This window comes from Hypanus sabinus, chromosome 14 (assembly GCF_030144855.1).
Source record: "Hypanus sabinus isolate sHypSab1 chromosome 14, sHypSab1.hap1, whole genome shotgun sequence".
NCBI lineage: Eukaryota > Metazoa > Chordata > Chondrichthyes > Myliobatiformes > Dasyatidae > Hypanus > Hypanus sabinus.
In genome coordinates, this window is record NC_082719.1 from 16,419,851 (window position 1) to 16,441,708 (window position 21,858).

At 44.8% G+C, this 21,858-nt stretch overlaps 1 protein-coding gene across 7 annotated transcripts in view; it reads left to right on the plus strand.

Moving 5' to 3' along the window:
• LOC132404568 (microtubule-associated protein 9-like) overlaps positions 1-21,858 on the plus strand; it is a 226,389-nt gene that overhangs the window by 182,914 nt on the left and 21,617 nt on the right. The window lies entirely within an intron of this gene.

Sequence of the window (21,858 nt, forward strand, 5' to 3'; positions counted from 1 at the left end):
CGGTCTCTATCTCAGGCAACAGTCCCCAAGTGCCTGAAGTCAGCCATCATAGTGCCTGTCCCGAAGAAAACAAACTTAAACGATTTGAATGATCGTTATTATTGGTGTTCGGTTGCCTTCACACCAACAATAATGAAGTGCTATGAGAGATTGGTCCTCTCCCACTATCCCTGCTACACTGGACTCACACAAGTTTGCCTATAAAGCTAACAGGTCCGTGGAGGATGCCATCTCATTAGTTCTTAACTGTCCTGACACATCTGGAGGGAAAGGGCACATACGTGAGGATGTTATTTGTTGATTATAGCTCTGCTTTTAATACTGTCATTCCCAGCAAGCTCATCTCCAAACTCCATCAGCTAGGCCTCAGCTCACCACTCTGCAACTGGATCCTGAATTTCTTGTCAGAGCATTCACAGGCAGTGTGACTGGGCCCTCACCTGTCCTCCACTACTATCCTGAACACTGGTACACCACAAGGTTGTGTATTGAGTCCCGTACTCTACTTACTCTTCACTTACGACTGTGTACCTGCATTTGACACCAGTACCATCGTCAAATTTGCAGACGACACAACAGTGATCGGGTTGATCTCCAACAGAGACGAATCAGCGTACAGAGCAGAGGTACAGAACTTAGTGTGTTGGTGCTCAGAGAACAACCTGTCTCTTAATTCATCAAAGACTAAGGAGCTAATTATCAACTTTGGAAAGTCACGGGTTGACGAGTACGCTCCAGTCTACATTAACGGAGACATAGAGGAGAGAGTGTCTGGGAATACACATCTCAGAAAACCTTACATGGTCTTCTAACACCACAACAATAGTTAAGAAAACACAGCAACGCTTGTTTTTCCTCAGGACACTGAAGAAAGCTGGTCTACCTGAACAGATGCTGGTGACCTTTTACCGCTGCACCCTAGAGAGCATCGTAACATACTGCATCTCTGTGTGGTATCTCAGTTGTACAGCAGCTGATAGGAAAGCACTTCAGCGGGTCGTCTCTAGCACACACAAGATCATCGGGTCACAGCTCCCAGCCCTGGAGGACACCTACAGCTTATGCTGCCTAAGGAAAGCTACAAGCTTCTGTAAGGACAGTACACACCCATGCAATCATCTGTTTGAAATTCTTCCATCGGGCAGACATTATAAGAGTTTCCATGCCCGCACTTCGAGACTGAAAAATAGCATTTTTCCCCAGAACTACCAATCGATCAAGCATCATCCATAAATTTGTTATATTGTTACTTTTAATACTGGTTTTATGGCTGTCATGCATCTGAGTTGCGCTTTTGTACTGCTGGACGTTGCCTGTACCGGCTGGTTACTTGATTTTATTTATTGTTTATTTATTTATTGTTTTATAGCATTGAGTACGAGAGTTGCAAACTCATTTTTGCTGTATTAGTGCATGACAAATTGTACTATGCAATGACAATAAAGATATTTCATTTCATTTCAGTCGGTGCATGGGTTAGTGGGGGCCGGCCATTTTGGAGTTGCAAAGATGTTGGGCAGGCTGCGTAAACACTTCTACTGGCTTGGGTACAGGCAGGACATGAAGCTGTTTGTGCACTGCTGGGACACCTGCACGTCCCGAAAGGGGCTGGGCTCCCAGTCTGGGGTGCCAATGCCACAGTACGTGGTGGGGCCCCCAGTGTGGGTCTACTGCCCCTCCTGGAAGAAGAGACTACTCCCAGACTGGGAAGCCACTGGAAGGGGCCGAGAGATGTGCTCAACCGCATCTCCGATGTGGTATATCAGGTGCGGTTGCCTGAGCGGTGGAAGGTAGTGGTGCTGCACCAGACCGGCTGGCACTGTGTCAGCCCTTCGCCACCACTGACCCAGCGAGGCTGAAGACAGGAAGTGACACTCCGGATGCCCTGACTCTTGCCTCTTGCTGTGTCGACATTCACCGGGACTTTTGGACTTTGATATGGACTCTGAGGTTGGCGAGATGGCTGACCCCTCGGGTGGGGGGCAGTGTGACATGCTGGGGAAGGTGTGGTCGATAGCCCACCCTCACATTTCTAATGACTTGCGCAAAACTGCTTTTGTAGGATTATGGTGGGAAGTTTTATTTTATTTATTGTTACAATTTAGCTTGGGTTATACAATTATTCTCATGTGTATTTGTGGGTCACCCTGACTGTAACCGGGGTGTGTGATGGTCACCTCCCCTGTCTGTATGAGACTGGTGGGGTTCACTCTCCGGGTCATGGTGCCCATCTGTTTTGTGTTTATCACAGTGAAACGGTTGTTGAGTTCAATGAGCTTCCTTATCTGTCATTATGGACCAAATGCTCGCCACACTATAAAGAGTTTACTGTAGCACAGGATGTGCTAACCGAAACCTAGCTACAATCTGGAACTTGGTTTGTTTCCCTCTCTATCTGGATAAAGAATTAAGGTATGCTTTCAAACCTACAGCTTGCATGAAGGCACCCAAAATTAGTATGGAAGTTAAAAGATTCATCATTAGACTTACCAAGGGAATTGATTAAAAACATGGCGTGGTTATAGAGAGCACATGTGAAGTGATGTGCACAATTTTAGTCTCATTTTTTAAGGAAGGATATTCACTTATATTTTATTTATTTTATATTATTTTATTTATTTACTGGAAATAGTCCGAAGTAACTTTATTTGAACTATGCCAGAGATCATTCGTTGTCTTAAAAAGTTAGACAGACCAAGCTGGTACAGTATATGATACAGTTTTAAAGAATGAGGATTTGACTGATAAGTAAAATATCCTGAGAGGTCTTTACAGAGTGATGTGGAATGAATATTTCCTGTGTGGAAGAACCTCAAACAAAGAATTGTTGTTTAAAAATAAATGAATGCTTATTTAAGACAGCCATGAGTTTTTATTCTCTCTCGGCGAGTTATGAGTCTTTGCAACTCAGTTCCTCAGAGAGTAATAGAGAAATAACCTTCGAATATCCTTAAAGCAAAGATAGCTTACGTTTTGATAAGCCAGGTGGTTGAAGACCAATTGTAATATCAACTTTGTACTTCTGTATACTATAATCAGACAAAAATATTAGATATTAATATTAGGGTCATAGAGTACTGCGGTTTAGAAACAGGCCTAGCCAACGCCAACTATTATTCTGCCTAGTCCAATTAACCTGCACCTAGACCATAGCTCTTCATATCCCTCCTACCCATTTACTTATGCTTGCTTCGACCAATAGAACATGGAGGTACCTTCACGAACTCCTACATCTACACTGGAGAGCATCATGGCCTGGAATGTCCAATCTTGGAAAAGGCTCAAAAAGCAGTGCTACAAAAGTAATGGATACAGCCCAATCCCTTACAGGAAAGCCTTCCCAACAATCTTCTAAGAATACTGCCACAAGAAAGCAGCATCCATTATCAAGACCATCTCCCACCCCTCACCCCTCAACCACATACAGGTCGTGCTTTCTTCTTTCTGCTGCCATTGGGAAGGAGATACTGGAGTCTGAGGTCCACATCTCAGGTCTCAGTCCTGATGAAGGGTCTCAGCCCGAAACGTTGACTGTACTTCTTCCTATAGATGCTGCCTGGCCTGCTGCGTTCCACTAGCATTTTGTGTGCATTGCTCGGATTTCTAGCATCTGCAGATTCCCTCCTTTTTGCATTCATAGGTCCAGCACCAGGTTCAGGAAGAGTTAGTACCCATCAACCATCAGGCTTCTGAACCAGCATGCATTACTTAATTCACCTCATCACCGAACTTATTGCACAATCTATGTACTTGTTTTGAACTTATTTTCTCAGTAGTATATATGCATGTATTTACTTATTTATTTGTTAATTTTTTTGCTTGTTTATTTATTATTTGAAACATAGAAAGCCTACAGCACAATTCAAGCCCTTCGGCCCACAATGCTATGCCGAACATGTACTTTAGAAATTACCTAGGGTTACCCATAGCCCTCTGTTTGTCTAAGCTCCATGAACCCATCCAGGAATCTCTTAAAAGACCTATCGTATCCGCCCCCACCACCGTTGCTGACAGCCCATTCCACACACTCACCATTCTCTGTAAAAAACTTACCCCTGACATCTCCTCTGTACCTACTCCCAAGCACCTTTAAACTGTGCCCTGTTCTGCTAGCCATTTCAGCCCTGGGAAAAAGCCTCTGACTATTCACATGATCAATGCCTCTCATCACCTTATAGGCCTCTGTCAGGTCACCTCTCATACTCCGTCGCTCCAAGTAAAAAGGCTGAGTTCACTCAACCTATTCTCATAAGTCATGCTCCCCAATCCAGGTAGCATCCTTGCAAATCTCCTCTGCACCCTTTCTATGGCTTCCACACCCTTCCTGTAGTGAGGTGACCAGAAATGAGCGCAGTATTCCAAGTGGGGTCTGACCAAGGTCCTGTATAGCTGCAACATTACCTCTCGGCTCTTAAACTGAATCCCACGATTGATGAAGGTAAATGCACCGTATGTCTTCTTAACCAAACAGTAAACCTGCGCAGCAGTTTCAAGTGTCCTATGGACTTGGACCTCAAGATCCCTCTGATCCTCCACACTGCCAAGAGTCTTACCATTAATATTATATTTTGCCATCATATTTGACCTACCAAAATGAACCACCTCACACTTATCTGGGTTGAACTCCATCTGCCGCTTCTCAGCCCAGTTTTGCATCCTATTGATGTCCCGCTGTAACCTCTAACAGCCCTCCACACTATCCACAACACCCCCAATCTTTGTGTCAGCAGCAAATTTACTAACCCATCCTCCACTTCCTCATCCAGGTCATTCATAAATCCTGCCTCTCAGGATCTTTTCCATCAATTTACCAACCACTGAAGTAAGACTCACTGGTCTATAATTTCCTGGGCTACCCCTACTCCCTTGTTCCTAAGGGAACAACATCTGCAACCCTCTAATCCGTCGGAACCTCTCCCCAATGATGATGCAAAGATCATCACCAGAGTCTCAGCAATCTCCTCCCTCGCCTCCCACAGTAGCCTGGGGTGCATCTCGTCCAGTTCTGAATACTTATCCAATTTGATGCTTTCCAGAATGTACTCTTTCTTAATGTACTGTATTTCCACTGTTTGTCTTCTTTGCATATTGAATATTTGTCATTATTTGTGTGTAGTTTTTTTTTATCAATTCTGTTGTATTTCTTTGTTCTAATGTGAATGCTGCAAGAAAATGAATCTCAGGGTAGTATATAGTAATTAATTTACTTTTAAGTTTGAATTTAAATGTTAAATCATTCTGCTAACAGCTCATTCCAGACTCTCACCACCCTTTGAGAGAATACATACCTCCTCAGCTCCTTGAACATATTATCTTTTCCCTCAATCCAGGCCCTCTAGTCCTAGATTCACCCAAACTGAATGCAAAAGTACATATGGTGACTGAGAAGAAATGATAAAGTAGTGCTGGTTGGTGGTGTGGAGGGGTGGGATAGTGGGTGGAGATGTTGATCAGCCTTACTGCATGGGAAAGTAACAGTTTAGAATCTGGTGGCCCTGGTGTGCATCCTATGTAACTTCCTCTCTGATGGTAATGGAGAAACAGTTCATGCGGCGGCAGGGTGGGTGGGATCCTTCATGATGTTACTGGCACTTTTCTGTATCTATGTCCTTGATGGCGGGTAGGCCAATGATGTATTGAGCAGTTTTGACTACCTGTTGTAGAGCCTTTGTGTCCACCTCAGTACAGTTTACATATCATGCAATGATGCAACTTGTTAGGATGCTCTCTGTGACACATCTGGAAAAAGTCATGAGTATAGATGTGTATAGTCCAGCTCTCTTCAGCCTCCTCAGAAAATAGAGGTGTTGCTGAGCTTTCCTGATTATGTAGCATGTGATCTGGGACTATGAGAGATTGTGTGAGATGTGCACTCCTAGGATTTTGTGTCGCTACATTCAGATATGGCCCAAGTGTGGAGCGAGACACACTGGTCGATAGTTCACAGACTTTAATGCAAACAGAGTTAGAGGGAAAATAAAGCAATAAATGCTAGACCTTCTTCTGCTGTGAGGTCCGGGACTCTGCTGGGAAGAACAGGGCCCCAGTCCTCGGGGTTGCGATGTCGATGGCCGTTGGCGAGGCCGTCTTAATACGTTCGGCAGAGGATGGTGCTCGGAGAAGCTGTGCTGGAGGGGATGGTCGTCGGCTCGGAGGTTCGACGGACTCGGAGTCATTTCGACCTACTCAGGTCACTTTGGGTGTGTGCTGCGCCTGCAAGGTTGGAAGTCCATAGTGGGGGTACTCCCTTCTGCTGCCAGCGTGGGATGGCGAGTCTGTCGGGACCCTGAGGACTTGTGGAAACTGTGGTGATTTCTTTTGAACTTACAGTCCTTTAACATCTTGGACTATTTTTACTGTGCCCATAGTCTGTTTTTTTTAATCAATTATGCTGTTGTTTGCACTGTTGTAACTATTTTGTGCAGGTATTGTAGCTTTAGTTTTTGGTCTTATTTTTGTCTGGTGGATTTGGAGCTCCTTTCCGGGGAATGCGCTAGACGGTAGCATGATATTAATACGCAGCAGCCTCTCCGGACTCTGGACTGGGGATTGCCAAACGTTACGTGGATTTTCTGGAGTAGTCTGTTTTGTCATATGCTTTTCTGATATCATTCTAGGGGAACGTTGTCTCATTTTTTAACTGCATTGCATTTGTGGTTTCTAAATGACAACAAACTGAATCTGAATCTGAAACAGGGCCATTAGCTAAAACTCTCAAATGGAAAACAAAGCCAACACTGCAGCTGAAAGGAATGACTAAATATAAAACAAATACCACTGGTCTTCAGAGTCCGTTGACTCAACAGTCCAATTTCTCAGCCCAGTGATGAAATCTACTGAGAGGTGAGACCATGGGTGGTGGGGCACAGGTAGTGGAGGGCACAGCCCCGCAGGTTGCTGGCGTGATGTCTTGTTCTGAGCGCAGGTGGGACATCCTAGGACATAGATGGCCACCAAAATTGTCTTTTTATAAACTCCTGGGTCCGTTGAATTTCCGAATGTCCAGCCAGACAGGAGGAGTGACCCCATTCCAACACTTTGGAGTGCACCGCAGCAGGGACAAACAACCAGTTGGAAGGTCCCCCATCTGGGCCTGGGTCCGACTGTTTGGCGGCCCTCACCTCTGCCTCAATTCCCCAGATCACTGCAGCAGCAATACATAAGTGAGGAAGAATGGGCTGTGGATCGGCATTGTTCTCAGATCTGTCAAACTGCCACAAAAGCTTCAGCCTTAGTATTCTTGCTGCCGGAATGATAGGAGTGAGGATGAAATTGAACTGTGTGAAGAAGAGAGCCCAACGAGCTTGATGAGAGTTGAGACTCTTTGCATCCTGAATGTAGGATACTTTTGATCTGTTCAGGCCAAGAATGGATGCTCTGCCCCCTTCAACCAGTGTCGCCATTCCTCCACGGCCTCCTTTATAGCCAGAAGTTCCCAGTTCCCAACATTGTGATTCTTCTTGGCTGGAGTCAAGCAGTGGGAAAGAAAAGCACAAGGGTGCAGCTGGCTATCTGCAGATGAGTGCTGAGAGAGGACAGCTTCAATGCCTACATCAGATACATCCACCTCAACACTGAATGGCTGTAATGGGTCAGGCTGTTGCAGCACTGGGACAGTGGTGAAATGTGGCTTTAGCTTCGAAATGCTTGCTCAGCATCATCTGTCCAATGGAATCCTGCTGAGGTCTTCTTGGTGAGTGTTTTTTTCGGAGCCGCAGTAGAGCTGAAATTCCAGATGAAGTGGTAATAAAAGTTCGCACACCCATTGAAGTGCTGCACCTGTTTGACTGTTGATGGTTAGGGCCACTCTGAAACTGCCTGAACTTTGCTAGGGTCTATTTGAACACTAGATGTGGCAAGTATATACCCAAAAACAACACCTGGTATTTATGGAATTCACATTTTTCAGGCTTGGTGTACAGGTTATTTTTAAGAAGCCTTCTGAGAACTCTCTGGACATGCTGGACGTGCTCCTGATGAGAGCAGGAATAGATAAGGATGTCATCTAAATACACAAACACAAACTGATTCAACATGTCCCTGAGCACATTGTTAAACAAGGCCTGGAATACAGTTGGCCAGACCAAAAGGTACTCATAGTGGCCGTTAGAGGTATTGAAAGCTGTCTTCCACTCATCCCCTTCTCGTACGTGAACCATATTTTAAGCATTACACAGATCAATTTTGGAAAATATTGTTGCTCCCTGGAGAAGTTCAAACACAGACACCAGCGGGGGAGAGGGTAGCGGTTCTTCACAGTGATGTTGTTCAGGGGCCGATAATCGATGCAGGGACAGTGTTTGCCATCTTTCTTGCTCACAGAAGAGAAGCCCGCTCCTGCCGGCGAGGTTGTTGGATGGATAAACCCCATGCTTAATGCCTCCTTGATGTATTCTTCCATGGCCACCATTTCAGGACGAGAAAGGGAAAAGAGCCGACCCCGGGGAGGATAGTGTTAGCTAAGAGGTCTTTGGCACAGTCGTATGGCCGGTGTGGGGCAGAGTGGTGGCCTTTCTTCTACTGAAGACCTCAAGGAGATCCACATACTCAATTGGAATCCCAGACATGTTCACATCCTTAGCTGATACGGGAGGGGATTCATTGAACAGGGCTTGAGCTGGACCAAGACAGGTAGACGGGCATGTCAGTCTCCACTCTTGGAGTACTCTCAGAGAACAATCGATACTGTGGGTTATGTCGGGATAACCATGGGACACCAAGTACCAATGGCAGTTCAGGCGAATCAACCAGACAGAAAGAGAGTTCTTCATGATGGTTGCCTTCAAGCACATTGGAGGGGTTAGGTGGAAAGGTGAATATGGCTGGTGCCCAGAGGTCACCTGTCCAGTGCCTTGACATTGATCTGTTCTCTTAATTCTTGAATCAGAACTCCCCATCTTTGAGCAGAGAGATGTCCATGAGATTCCCAGCTGCACCGGAGTCAATAAATGCCTTAAGTTCATGGGTCTGAGACTTTTGTGACAAGGAAGCTGAGAGCATTACACAATTAGTGGAAGCTGACTGAAGAGAAAACTGACCTGTCAGGACTCCCCTCCCTGTTGATGGGTATCCTCTTTTACTGGACACTTGGAACATGCCACCTGGAAATGTCCTGAATCGCCACAATAGAGAAAGGAACCTGTTTTGCATTGCTGTCATTCCTCCTGAGACAGGTGCATATACCCGACTTGCATAGGCTCCTCCGTGCACTGGGTGCTGGGTGGTGACAGAGGGAGAGAGGCCGAGGAAAGATGGTAGGTAGCTTAAAACATTCTTTCCCTGTGCCATTCAGTTAACCAGCCATCAACTCAAATAGCCAGATTAATCAGGTCAATCAGACTACCCTGCTCATCCCGCACAGCGACCTCATGTGGACCCCTATGTTCAATCCACACTGAAAGTCAGTGATGAGAGATCTCTCATTCCAACCCACCTCTACTGCTAGTGTGTGGAATTTGACTGCATAGTGTCACGCAGGTGAGAAACTGCTAGAAAATTCAGCAGTCTAGTGAACAAGGAGGCAATTAAAAGAGAGAGAGGACTCTGACTTGGTTTTGATAACACTTTTAATTGTGACCTTGAGAGAGAGAGTACGGCGCCAGCTGAGACACGAGCTGGGAAATCACCATGGTAACAGCTCAGAGCGGTTGAGCTAACGGACGGCTGGAATTACGAATGGATTATAAAAAGTTGAGGCTTTTGGTCTGATAAGGGCAGAGGAGACACGACACAGGAGAATTGCGGAAGCTACCCGAGAAACCACTGGTAGAGTTTAAGACCACCATGAGGTTGGAGGCCACGGACTGATTAATTTCAGCCCGTGATTACTAGTGTGGGTAAGAGCTTGCCTGTGGGGGTCTGCTGGTGGTAAGCCCATGCCGTTGGTTAGTAGAACATTCCCTAGAAAGGGCTCTGCTCATTTGTATCTGTGTGGGGGTTCACACGAAGTGACTCTAAAGACTTCAGAAGCAAGAACAACTAAAGCTGCCAATGTATACATCAACTCAATTAACTCTCTCTCTCTCCATCAATTCAACTCTACGCAACACAAAGTGAACTGAACTGCTTAAACTACCTGACACTGTAAGATTGATATCTACCTCCGGGACTATTATCTTTGTATCCACACACACATTTACGAAGATATGTATATATATATATAACTTGTATCATATTATCCGGTTTTAATGATATTAATTTGTAATAGTAATAAATATGGTCTTAATTTATAGTAAACCAGACTCCAGGTGTGTTTCATTTCTGCTGGTACTTTTCAACTTGTCACAGAATTCGTGACAATAAATTAATAAATTCGCCGTTCTTCTGCCTTGGTGCAGATCCAAGAGTTGTTGGGAGGCCTCTTGACCCTGTACTGGAGGGTCAAAAACCCTCCTTAACTCCACCACAAAATGTCAGAACGACTAGGCTGTGGGGTATCCTTGCTCCTGTAAAGTGTTGAACAGGCTGAGTGGAGGCCCATCTTGAAAATTGACAACTTACACCAGTGTTTGCACATTATCACTATATAGTGTTACAATACGGCAACAATGAATTTATAAACAAATAAAGCATTTATTTAAACTCAGCTCAACAACAAATGAAAAGCAAATGAATGACTAACTTAACCGGAAGTTAATGGCTGTACAGCAACTCGAACAGTTCTTAAAACGATAAATGCAAACACAGTTCTTAAAAGTGGTAAATGCAAAAGTCCAAATGATTTACATAGTCAATTAGGAGAGACTTTCCTGAATTAATGAATTCCTCAACGACATGACATTACTGCTGAACCCAGCCAAAATATGCCTTGCCCGAAGGATTTATAACGGAGGAAATAAAAATAGCTTAAAGGAACTGACCTTCCTTGGCGAATAACACTGTGCCCAGCCCTTTCTGCTTTTACAATGCAGGGGCTATCTCGGATGCAGGTTACTACCTCCTTGAACAAAGATTAAATAAGGTCGATCCTGTATTACTGCCAACAACACCAACTGTACTCGATCCTTCGGGTTCCTGTATTTCAATAAATTCTTCATTCTCCGACTGGACTAAACTGGCAGTGTCGTGGCGAGGTGAAGCTGCCGCCAATAACCTTTGAGACTTAAGATAGAAATTAAAACTTCACTTAAAACAAAACTGCACCATGAGATAAATATGAAGCATAATGGAGTCACTGCTGAATTAAACAATGAACTTGACCTGCGTCACAGCAAGGCTTCCCCCTTTTATACCTGTTGGAAGAGGCCATCACATGACCTCTCACTGTTGGGAAAATTACATCATGTGACCTCACTCTGGCACGAAATTACATCACCCCACCATCACAAGGCCATTACATCATGTTCACCAGATACTCAATTACATCATGGTCATAAGACAGTCACAAGATACCCACAGGGTATGTAACAATAGTCACTATAGAGAGAGTGCAGAGGAGATTTATAAGGATGTTGCCTGGCTTAGAGGGCATGTCTTACGAGAATAGGTTTGATGAACTTGCCCTTTTCCCTTTGCAGTGACGGAGGATGAGAGGTGACCTGGATAGAGGTGTATAAGATGATGAGGGGCATTGATCGTGTGGATAGCCAAAAGCTTTTGTCAGAGCTGAAATGGCTAACACAAGGTGACATAGTTTTAAGGTGCTTGGAAGTAGGTATCGAGGGAATGTCAGGGGTAATTTTTTACACAGAGAGTGGTGGGTGCATGGAATGCATTGCTGGCAGTGGTGGTGGAAGTGGATACAATAGGATCTTTTAAGAGCCTCTTAGATCGGTATATGAAGCTTAGAAAAATAGAGGGCTATGCAGTAGGGAAATTCTATGCAGTTTCTAGAGTAGGTTACATGGTCGGTACAACATTTTGGGCCAAAGGGCCTGTTACGTGCTGTAGAGTTCTGTTTTCTATGTTGTATTACCAGAATGACCAGGCTGGGCTTGGAATGTCAGCTTGCATTGGATAATAAAATTCCTGCAGCCATCGGGATCACCAGAATATCTGCCTGGTGGTGGAATACTCAGTTCCTGTAAGGATGTGGGTGTCTGAGGGCGGGAGTCAGTTCTGGTCCGGGCGCAGGAGCGGGAGCGTTAGTCACAGAGTTTGTCGCAGCAGCAGAAAAGGAGGACCTGCGAGATGCAGGGATTGGGACTGAGGCGGCCAGAGGCTGCTGAATTGCATTAGCAAGAATGTTAACGGCTGTCAGCTGACACTGGCTGTCTACAGTAAGTTCGTGGATGGCGGCCGTGAGAGCGGAAATCACAGACATCTGACTCAGATTGCTTGCGGTGAGCTATTTAACTGTTGCAGCTAGGGATGATACCTGTTCTTCCAGATGAGACTGGGCTTATTGGCATGAGATTATCTGCCTCATTGCTTCCTTAAATTCACTGAGAATAGATTACATTGCCTGTCGCCTACCTGTCCAGTGAATCTCAGGGCCAAAGTCAACTGCTCTCTCTCCCTGTTGTGTCCATCTTTGTGTGGTCAAGACTGTCTGTCATTACGTTTGGATATGACCCAAGTGTGGAGCAAGAGATACTGAGCAAAACACACAAAATGCTGGAGGAACTCAGCAGGCCAGGCAGCAACTATGGAATACAGTCAACATTTCGGGCCGAGGAGCTGAAGCTGAGAAGTAGATTTGAACCCCATCCTCCCCACTACTGGATAGGGTTCCTCTTGACCTCACTTACCATCCCACCATCCTCTGCATCCAGCACATAATTCTCCCAAATTTCTGCCACCTCCAACTGGATCCCACCACCAAGCACATCTTTCCCTTCCCCCCCCCCCCACTTTTTGCTTTCCACAGGAATCGCTCCCTACGTGACTCCCTTGTCTATTTGGCACCCCCCACCACTGGTCTCACTCCTGGCACTTGTTCCGCTTGCAAGGATAAGTGCTACACCTGCCCTCACTACCATTCAGTGTCCCAAATAGTCCTTCCAAGTGACGTGACACTTCACCTGTGAGTCTGTTGAGGTCATATACTGTGTTTGGTGCTCCCAGTGTGGCCTCCTGTATATCAGTGAGACCCGACGTAGATTGAGAGACTGCTTCACTGAGCATTTGCGCTCTGTCCGCCGAAACAAGCAGGATCTCCTGGTGGTCACCCATTTTAATTCCACTTCCCGGGGACGTCACGTGATGACGTAGGGTCGAGACGTTGGGATTCCAGCTCCCTCGCAAAAAGTAATGAAATAAGGTTTAAATGGAGAAGAATTAACAAATATCTATTAGAAACTACTTATAAGCAACTCAGGATTATCTTTTGATATGGCTCCTAAACTGAAACAGAAGAAAGCTACTACTTCAAAGACTGCGCAAATCGGCTGGGAAAAAGGCCTAGCCGTCTTGGCGAAGCCTCGGACTCAAGTTGGATCTTCTCCCGACAAAATGCAAGGCACTTCTGATGTTGCGGGAAAAGAAGTTGCAGCAATGTCGGCGGTCTCTAAGAAGAAACGGCAAGAACAACACATGCACGAACATGAACAGATGTTAACAAAAATACAAGCTTTAACTATGGTTGGAAGTGAAATTGAAAGTGAGTCAGAAGTTGAAACAGACTCTTTGGGAAAACCAGAAGAAAAAGAAGAAAAGAAGGAAGAGATTGGAAGAGACATAAAAGATATCCTGATATTTATAATCAATGAATTAAAAGTTATAAGAACAGATATGGTGAATGAATGAGATCCCAAAGTGGCCAGAGGGATTGAACATTACTGGCACTGTTATCTGTCTGCAGAGGGGAAATTGGTCTAGGGTGGCTATCCCTGTCACTAATGACAGCAACCACGACATTACTTTTACCCCTCACATAGTGTTAGGACAGCTACAACAAATTAAGGCTATTTACCCAGTAGATGTAAGGCCAGTCAATGCCAGTGTAAACACAGCAAAAACAGCCAGCACAGTCAGCACTCCTAAGAATCACAAAGAGAAACACAGACAGCTGGACACATGCAAACATGAGACATGGGACCCTCCAGTGTCTGTTGATCACCTGACTCCAGACCAGCAGGAACAGGTGAGACAGATGTTGCGAGAAGAGTGTGCTGCATTTTCAAAAGATGAGAGTGATGTGGGATGCATTCCATCTCTGCAGTTAAAAATCAGACTGAGCGACACAACTCCTGTAAGGCGCACCTACACTTCTGTACCCAAACCACTCCACAAGGAGGTGAAGGAGTATGTGGAGGACCTACTGAACAGAGGATGGATTCAAAAATCCCGGTCCCCAAACTCAACACCAATAGTCTGCGTTCGTAAGAAGGATGGGAGTTTACGTCTATGTGTGGATTACCATGAGCTGAACCGAAAATCCATCCCTGACCGTCACCCCATCCCTCGAATGCAAGATATGTTGAACAGCCTGAGTGGGGATGTCTGGTTCTCGGTACTGGATCAGGGCAAGGTGTACCATCAGGGTTTCCTTGAGGAGAGTAGTAGACCACTTACAGCCTTTATAACACCTTGGAGCTTATGCGAGTGGGTAAGGATCCCCTTCGGCCTGTCCTCGGCCCCAGCAGAGTTCCAGTGCTGTATGAAGGAGTGCCTCGTGGGTTTGAGGGATGAAACATGTCAGCTGTATTTGGATAACAATCTGGTCCACAGCCAGTCTGTTGAAGACCATCTGCGGGATATGAGAGAGGTGTTACGTCGCTATCAAGCACTTGGGGTAAAACTGACAGCTATAAGGTGTGAAGGGTTAAAGACAAAGTGAAATTCCTGAGGAAGATTGTATCCAAAGATGGCTATTGCATGGATCCTGCTGAGATAGCACCAGTACAGGCACTCAAAGACTGCAAACCTGAACCTGTGGGAGACCTGAGGAAAATGCTGGGGTTCCTTTCGTACTACCGCCCATATATCCCAAACTTTTCACGCATTGCCAAGCCACTGTACAGTCTGTTATCCACCGAGAAGACTCCAGGAAGTAAGGTCCAAGGATCAAGTGTAAGTAAGAGTAGGGGGAAACACAAGGAGTCAGACCAGCTACCCTCAAGCCAACCAATCACTTGGACCGAAAAACACCAGGAAGTGCTCTGCCAGCTGTTAGAGTACTTGCTGTGTCCACTAGGCTAGGCTATCCCGACTTCAAGAAGCCATTTGTGTTGCATTGTGTTGCCTCTTAGGAGGGGCTGGGTGCAGTACGGTACCAGAGACAACAAGGCAAGCTGGTCATCATAGGTTATGGGTCAAGAACACTAATTGCACCAGAAAGGAATTACCACCTCCATTCGGGAAAGTTAGAGTTTTTAGCAATGAAGTGGGCTATTTGTGGAAGATTTCATGAGTATCTATATTATGCGCCCTCATTCACTGTCTACACTGATAATAATCCCTTAACCTATGTGTTGACCACAGCGAAGCTGAATGCCACAACACACCAGTGGATTGCGGAGTTAGCGGACCTTAATTTCTCAATCAAGTATCGGCCTGGGAGAGTTAATGGAGATGCAGATGGCTTGTCACAGATGCCACTTGACATGGAGCAATACATCCGCACATGCTCACAGGAAATGGAGCCAGAGACAATAACAACTGTCACACAGGCACTCCAACTCAAATCACATGAACATGAGCCCTGGTTGTGTCCAGCCACCATCACTGCAGCATGCACTGATGTAGAGCATGAAAGACTAACTTCCACAGTGTCAGAAATCTCCACCGAGGACCTAAAGAAAGCACAAAAGGATGATCCAGTCATTGGCAAGGTGCGAGAGTATGTCATGACAGGACAGTGGCCTCACCTCTGTTCTGGTAAGGGTGAGAAACAAGTTGTATCTCAATAAAGACGGCATTCTGTACAGAAAGTTAGTGGCTCAAGATCAACTAGTGTTACCTAAAACATTCCATCAGCTGATATACAAGGAGCTGCATGAGGAGATGGGACCGCTCGGAGTGGAGCAGACACGCAGCCTGATCCATGATCGATTCTATTGGCCTCATGTGCAAAGAAATGTGGACCATTATGTGACCAAGGTGTGTAGCTGCCTGAAGTGGAAGAGTCCGAACAAGCCAACTAGAGCACCACTGGTTAATGTAGTAACCACATATCCTTTTGAGATGGTTTCAATAGATTACCTGCATCTGGAAAGCTGTAAAGGAGGTTATGAGTATATCCCGGTTGTCATTGATCACTTTACGCGCTTTGCCCAGGCATACGCATGTACCAACAAGTCAGCAAAAACTGCCGCTGAAAAGATCTTTGGAGACATTGGGCTCAAATTTGGATTTCTGGCCAAGTTGCATCATGATCAGGGCAAGGAATTTGAGAATAAGCTGTTTTCCAAGCTGGAAAAATACTGTGGCATCCAAGGCTCATGCACAACGCCTTACCATCCGACTGGGGACTGTCAAGTTGAGAGATTTAATCGAACACTCCTTTCCATGCTGAGAAACTTGACAGAGGAAGCCAAGCCAGATTGGAAGAGCCAAGGTCATACATGCATTTAACTGTACGCCCAGTGAAGCAACGGGATATGCCCCATACTACCTCCTCTATGGTAGAAGCCCCTGGCTACCTGTGGACATTATGTCTGGCCTGACACCAAGTGACCAGAGCACCTCTCACAGCGAATATGCCAGTAAATGGAGAAGGCGGATGCACGAGGCATACAGGCTGGCATCACAGACAGCTCAGAGGGAGCAAAATAGAGCAAAGAAGCAGTATGACTGGAAGACTTATGGAGTGGAACTACAGCCAGGGTGTAGAGTATTATTGCGGAACTTCAGGGACAGAGGAGGACCCGGGAAGCTCAGGTCTTATTGGGAGGAGCAAGTCTACATTGTAACCGAGAGGAAGCACAAGGACAATCCAGTCTACTTCGTACGACCTGAGAGAGGCCCAGGAAAGACTAGAGTCCTACACAGGAACCTGCTGCTGCCCTGTGACTTTCTGCCTGTGTAGGAAAGACTAGAGCCCTACACAGGAACCTGCTGCTGCCTTGTGACTTTCTGCCTGTGCAGGAAAGACTAGAGTCCTACACAGGAACCTGCTGCTGCCCTGTGACTTTCTGCCCATGCAGGAAAGACTAAGAGTCCTACACAGGAACCTGCTGCTGCCCTGTGACTTTCTGCCCGTGCAGGAAAGACTAGAGTCCTACACAGGAACCTGCTGCTGCCCTGTGACTTTCTGCCCATGCAGGAAAGACTAAGAGTCCTACACAGGAACCTGCTGCTGCCCTGTGACTTTCTGCATGTGTAGGAAAGAATAGAGTCCTACACAGGAACCTGCTGCTGCCCTGTGACTTTCTGCCCGTGCAGGAAAGAATAGAGTCCTACACAGGAATCTGCTGCTACCCTGTGACTTTCTGCCCGTGCAGGAAAGACTAGAGTCCTACACAGGAACCTGCTGCTGCCCTGTGACTTTCTGCCCGTGTAGGAAAGACTAGAGTCCTACACAGGAACCTGCTGATGCCCTGTGACCTTCTGCCCGTGTAGGAAAGACTAGAGTCCTACACAGGAACCTGCTGATGCCCTGTGATTTTCTGCCCATGCAGGAAAGACTAGAGTCCTACACAGGAACCTGCTGATGCCCTGTGATTTTCTGCCCATGGAAGAAGATGAGCAGGGGAAAAAGAAAATGCGAAAGAAAAAGCCAAATACAGATAAGACGAGTGAAAGGCAGGAAAAGCAGGAGAGAGACCCGGACAGTAGTTCAGAGGATGAGAGTAACTGGAGATTCCTCACCACACAACCAGCAGAGTTATTTGACCCACTCAGAAGCCAGCTGAGAGTGGAAAAAGAGGAGCTCCAACCACAAGCAGCTGACAAGGAACTGGAGCGAGGCGGCGAGGAAGATGAGTGTCCAGATGAGGGTGAGGAAGGTAGGATGGAACTAGAGATGGAGAGTGGAGAAACTGTAGGGGCTGAGCGAGAGGCATCATTTGATGAAGCAGACGAGATGGATTTTGAGCAGCGGTCAAAGAAAGTATCCTTTCCAACAAAGAAACCCACCCAAGATACTCACATATAACACGTTAGGCCAACCATCAGTCGAACACAGACCACTGATATATAGAAGGACACTGGAACAGGTGTGAGGCATACAGTAGCACATGTGGGTCTGTGTAATGGGTTATGGGGTAGAAATAGGGCCAAAACCTTCAGTCCGAGATACATAGCCCGCACAAGTAGCAGAGTAGCACTTGAGATATCGGTTGCTGATACGTGACATAAAGAGGGAGATGCATATCATGTCAAAGACTGTTGCTGTACAGAGAGTATCTCAAAAGACTGATTCCTTTATAACCTACCACTATAACTCACCAGTTGAAGACATGAGTACCCTGGGAAATCTATCATGTCGGGACAACATTCATTTTGAAGGGGACAGTGTGGGACCTATAGTAATGTGGAGCATATTAATGGACACTGGATACCCCACTAATTTTCTTATATGATGGTCATATTATTTTTATTGCTTTGGTTTGTTATTTTGTTTATCCACAATTTGATTAATGTTCAGTTGCACTAGCAACGGTAATATTTTAGTAGGTTAATTGATGGTTATGAGGAGCAAAGCTTATTCAGGCACTTGGGGGCAGCTGAGGGGTCCTGGGGGATGGCAGTGTGCATGTGTTGGAGTAGTCGGGAACAGTCCCACAGCATGCATGGTAAGCCGATGCGCTTGTGTTCCAGTATTTCCTGAAAGGCAAATAAAGACATTATTTTAAACTTCTGCACGCCTGGAAGTCCCTTTTGTGTCCAAGTGTGCAACACATGGTATCTTCAGTCATGCTTTTCAGCAGGTAAATTAAGTCTCAATTCAAACTATACATCTAAATGCATGAAAGGATTCTTGGGAGAGAGTGTAAATTGTAGATGTTCGAAATTCTACACAAAAACAGAAAATGCTAGAAACACTGTAGGAACTTGTGTGAAAAGAGAAACAGTTAATGTTTTACCTTTATCAGAACTGGGAAAGAGTACATGTGTTTCTTTACAATAGCAGAAAAGATGTAGGAAGAATATATAAAACTAGAACATCTCTTCTAGAATAAAACCAAATGAACTAATGTAGTAGTAAAATTCAGTTAGAATCAGATTATTCTCTTGAAGGTCTTTTCCTTTCCTATTTTCTGCATCAAATGCAGGATGGTCACTGAAACATATTCTGAAGGTTTTTTCCAGTTTATAACCTTGGTAGGTATTCATGTAGTCTCAATCTTGCTCTGTATAGTTCAATATTTCTATTTAATATCAAAGAATGTATACAATATACAAACTGAAACTCTTACTCCATACATATCCACGGAAACAGAAGGGTACGCCAAAGAATGAGTGACAGTAAAAAAACGTTAGAAGCCCAAAACTCTCTCTACCCGCCCCACGCACAATCAGCAGCATCAACCATCCCTCTCCCTCTCCCCCACTTACTACAAGAAAAATCATTAGCAACCACCACCCACCAAGCAAGCAATAGCAAAAACCCTAAGAGAGAACATAAACTGCAGTATGTCAAGATCTAATCATTCACCTGACAACTTGACATGCCACAGGCTTTCTCTCTCCCTAATAAAGGGGCAGGGAGGTGTAACATAGTGAAAGGTGAGACAAACAGAACAAAAACAACTCTCTGATTGCAATGTCGCTTTTTTTTCCAAGTACTCTGACTCAATCCTCTCCCACCATCTAGAGAAAGAGCAATTCACTGAGTACAAAGACCTCTGACAAACTGTTTAAGATATTCTATTTTCTCCCATATGCTTCAGTTAGTGACACCAGCCAAAATCTGGCCTATCCAAAACCGCAAAGTTTTAGCATCCCGGAGGCATGTTGGGATATCAAAAAATGGGTGGTCAGTAAACCTCAGGATTGGGAACCATTGCCATAAAGAGCGATGGTTTGAGTGTAGCTTCAGGTCAAGGGCACGGATCTAACCCCATCCACCTTTAAAAAGGAAAGAAAATATGAGAGGTATAAATTAAGCTGTTTCTTCAGATGAGATCAAAGTGCCATCTGGTGCCATCATATCTCTGCCAGTTCTACAGTGGTGCTAGAAAGTTTATGAACTTTATACTTTTTCATTTATTTATTGAGAAAAAATGATCCAATATTACATGTATTTGTTGGAAAAAGCATGTAAACCTTTTGGATAATGCCTTCTACAAAAGTTATTTATAGTCAAGTGTTCCGATCAATGAAAGACACGAAGTGAGATTACTGACAAAGCCTGCTCTTAAGAAAGATTTGTTTATGTGCACCAAAACAACTTTTGACCTTAGAAGAAGAATTGTAGAGATGTATGAAGCTGGAAAAGGCTACAAAAGCATCTCTATAGACTTGAGTGCTCATCAGTCCATAGTAAGAGAAATTGTCTACAAATACAGGAAACTCAGTACTGTTGCTACTCTCCCTAGGAGTGGATATCATGCAAAGATCACACCAGGAACACAATGTGCAATGCTGGAGGTGAAAAATCACCCAAGGATGACAGCAAAAGACCTGCAGAGATCTCCAGAACTTGCTAAAGTCTCTGTTCATGTGTCCACTATAAGAAAAATATTGAAAAAGAATGGTGTTCGTGGAAGGACAGCGCAGAGGAAACTACTGCTCTCCAAAAAAAAAACATTGCTACATGTCTCAAGTTTGCAAAGACCACTTGAATGTTCTACAATGTTTCTGGGACAATTTTCTGTGGACAGATGAGACAAAAGTTGAACTTTTTGGCAGAAATGCACATTGCTATGTTTTGAGGAAAAAGGGCAGTGTATAACAACACAAACCTCTTCCCAACTGTGAAGCATGGTGGAAGGAACTTCATGATTTGGGCTGCTTTGCTGCCTCAGGGCCTGGACAGCTTACAATTGTTGAGGAGCAATGAATTCAAAATTGTATTGACATTATACGGAGAATCTCCGTTGGTAGTCTGTCACCTGAAGCTTAATAGAAGTTGGATGATGCAACAAGACACTGATCTGAAAGACAAGAGTAAAAAGAAGAGAAATGATGTTTTGATATGGCTGAGTCAAAGTCCTCACCTTAAATCTATAGAAATGTTGTGGAAGGACCTGAAGCAAGCAGTTCATGCGAGGAAGCCCACCAACATCCAAGAGTTGAAGCAGTTTTGTTGGGAAGAATGGCACAAAGGAATAGAATAAAGGAAATTACTGTGGTATGAGAAGGGAATTGACGAAAGTAAATTGGAAGGAGATGCTGGCAGGGATGACAGCAGAGCAGCAATAGCGTGTTTCTGGGAAAAATGAGGAAGGTGCAAGACATGTATTCCAAAAATGAAGAAATAATCAATTGGCAACCGTGGCTGCCAAGGGGAGTCATAGCTAATGTAAAAGTAAAAGGGGACATACAACAAAGCAAAAATTAGTGGGAAGGCAAGGGAAGAGCAACTAAAAGAATCAATAGGAAGGAAAAGATGAAATATGAAAGCAAGCCAGCAAACAATATCAAAGTGGATAGTAAATGCTTTTTCAAGTACATAAATTAAAAAAAAGAGATGAGAGTGGATATAGGACCACTAGAAAATGAGGCAGGAGAAATAATAAGAGGGGTGATTGATAAGTTCATGGCCTAAGGTAGAAGGAGAAAACCTAGCGCATGTATTTTTCAACATAGTCCCCTCCTACACTTATACACTTAGTCCAGCGGTTGTAGAGCGTACGGATCTTGGACCTCCAGAAAGTGACCGCAGGGGTGATTGATAAGTTCGTGGCTTAAGGTAGAAGAAGATGAGTTATACAGCTCTTGTTACATGCACAAGCAGTTCAACTCTTTGATTGATTATGCATAAAGTTTGAAGTTAAAAACTCAAGGTAACGTTGAGGAAACAGGCTGCAGAAGGACTTGGACAGATTAGGAGAATGGGCAAGAGAGTGGCCAATGAAATACAATGTTGGA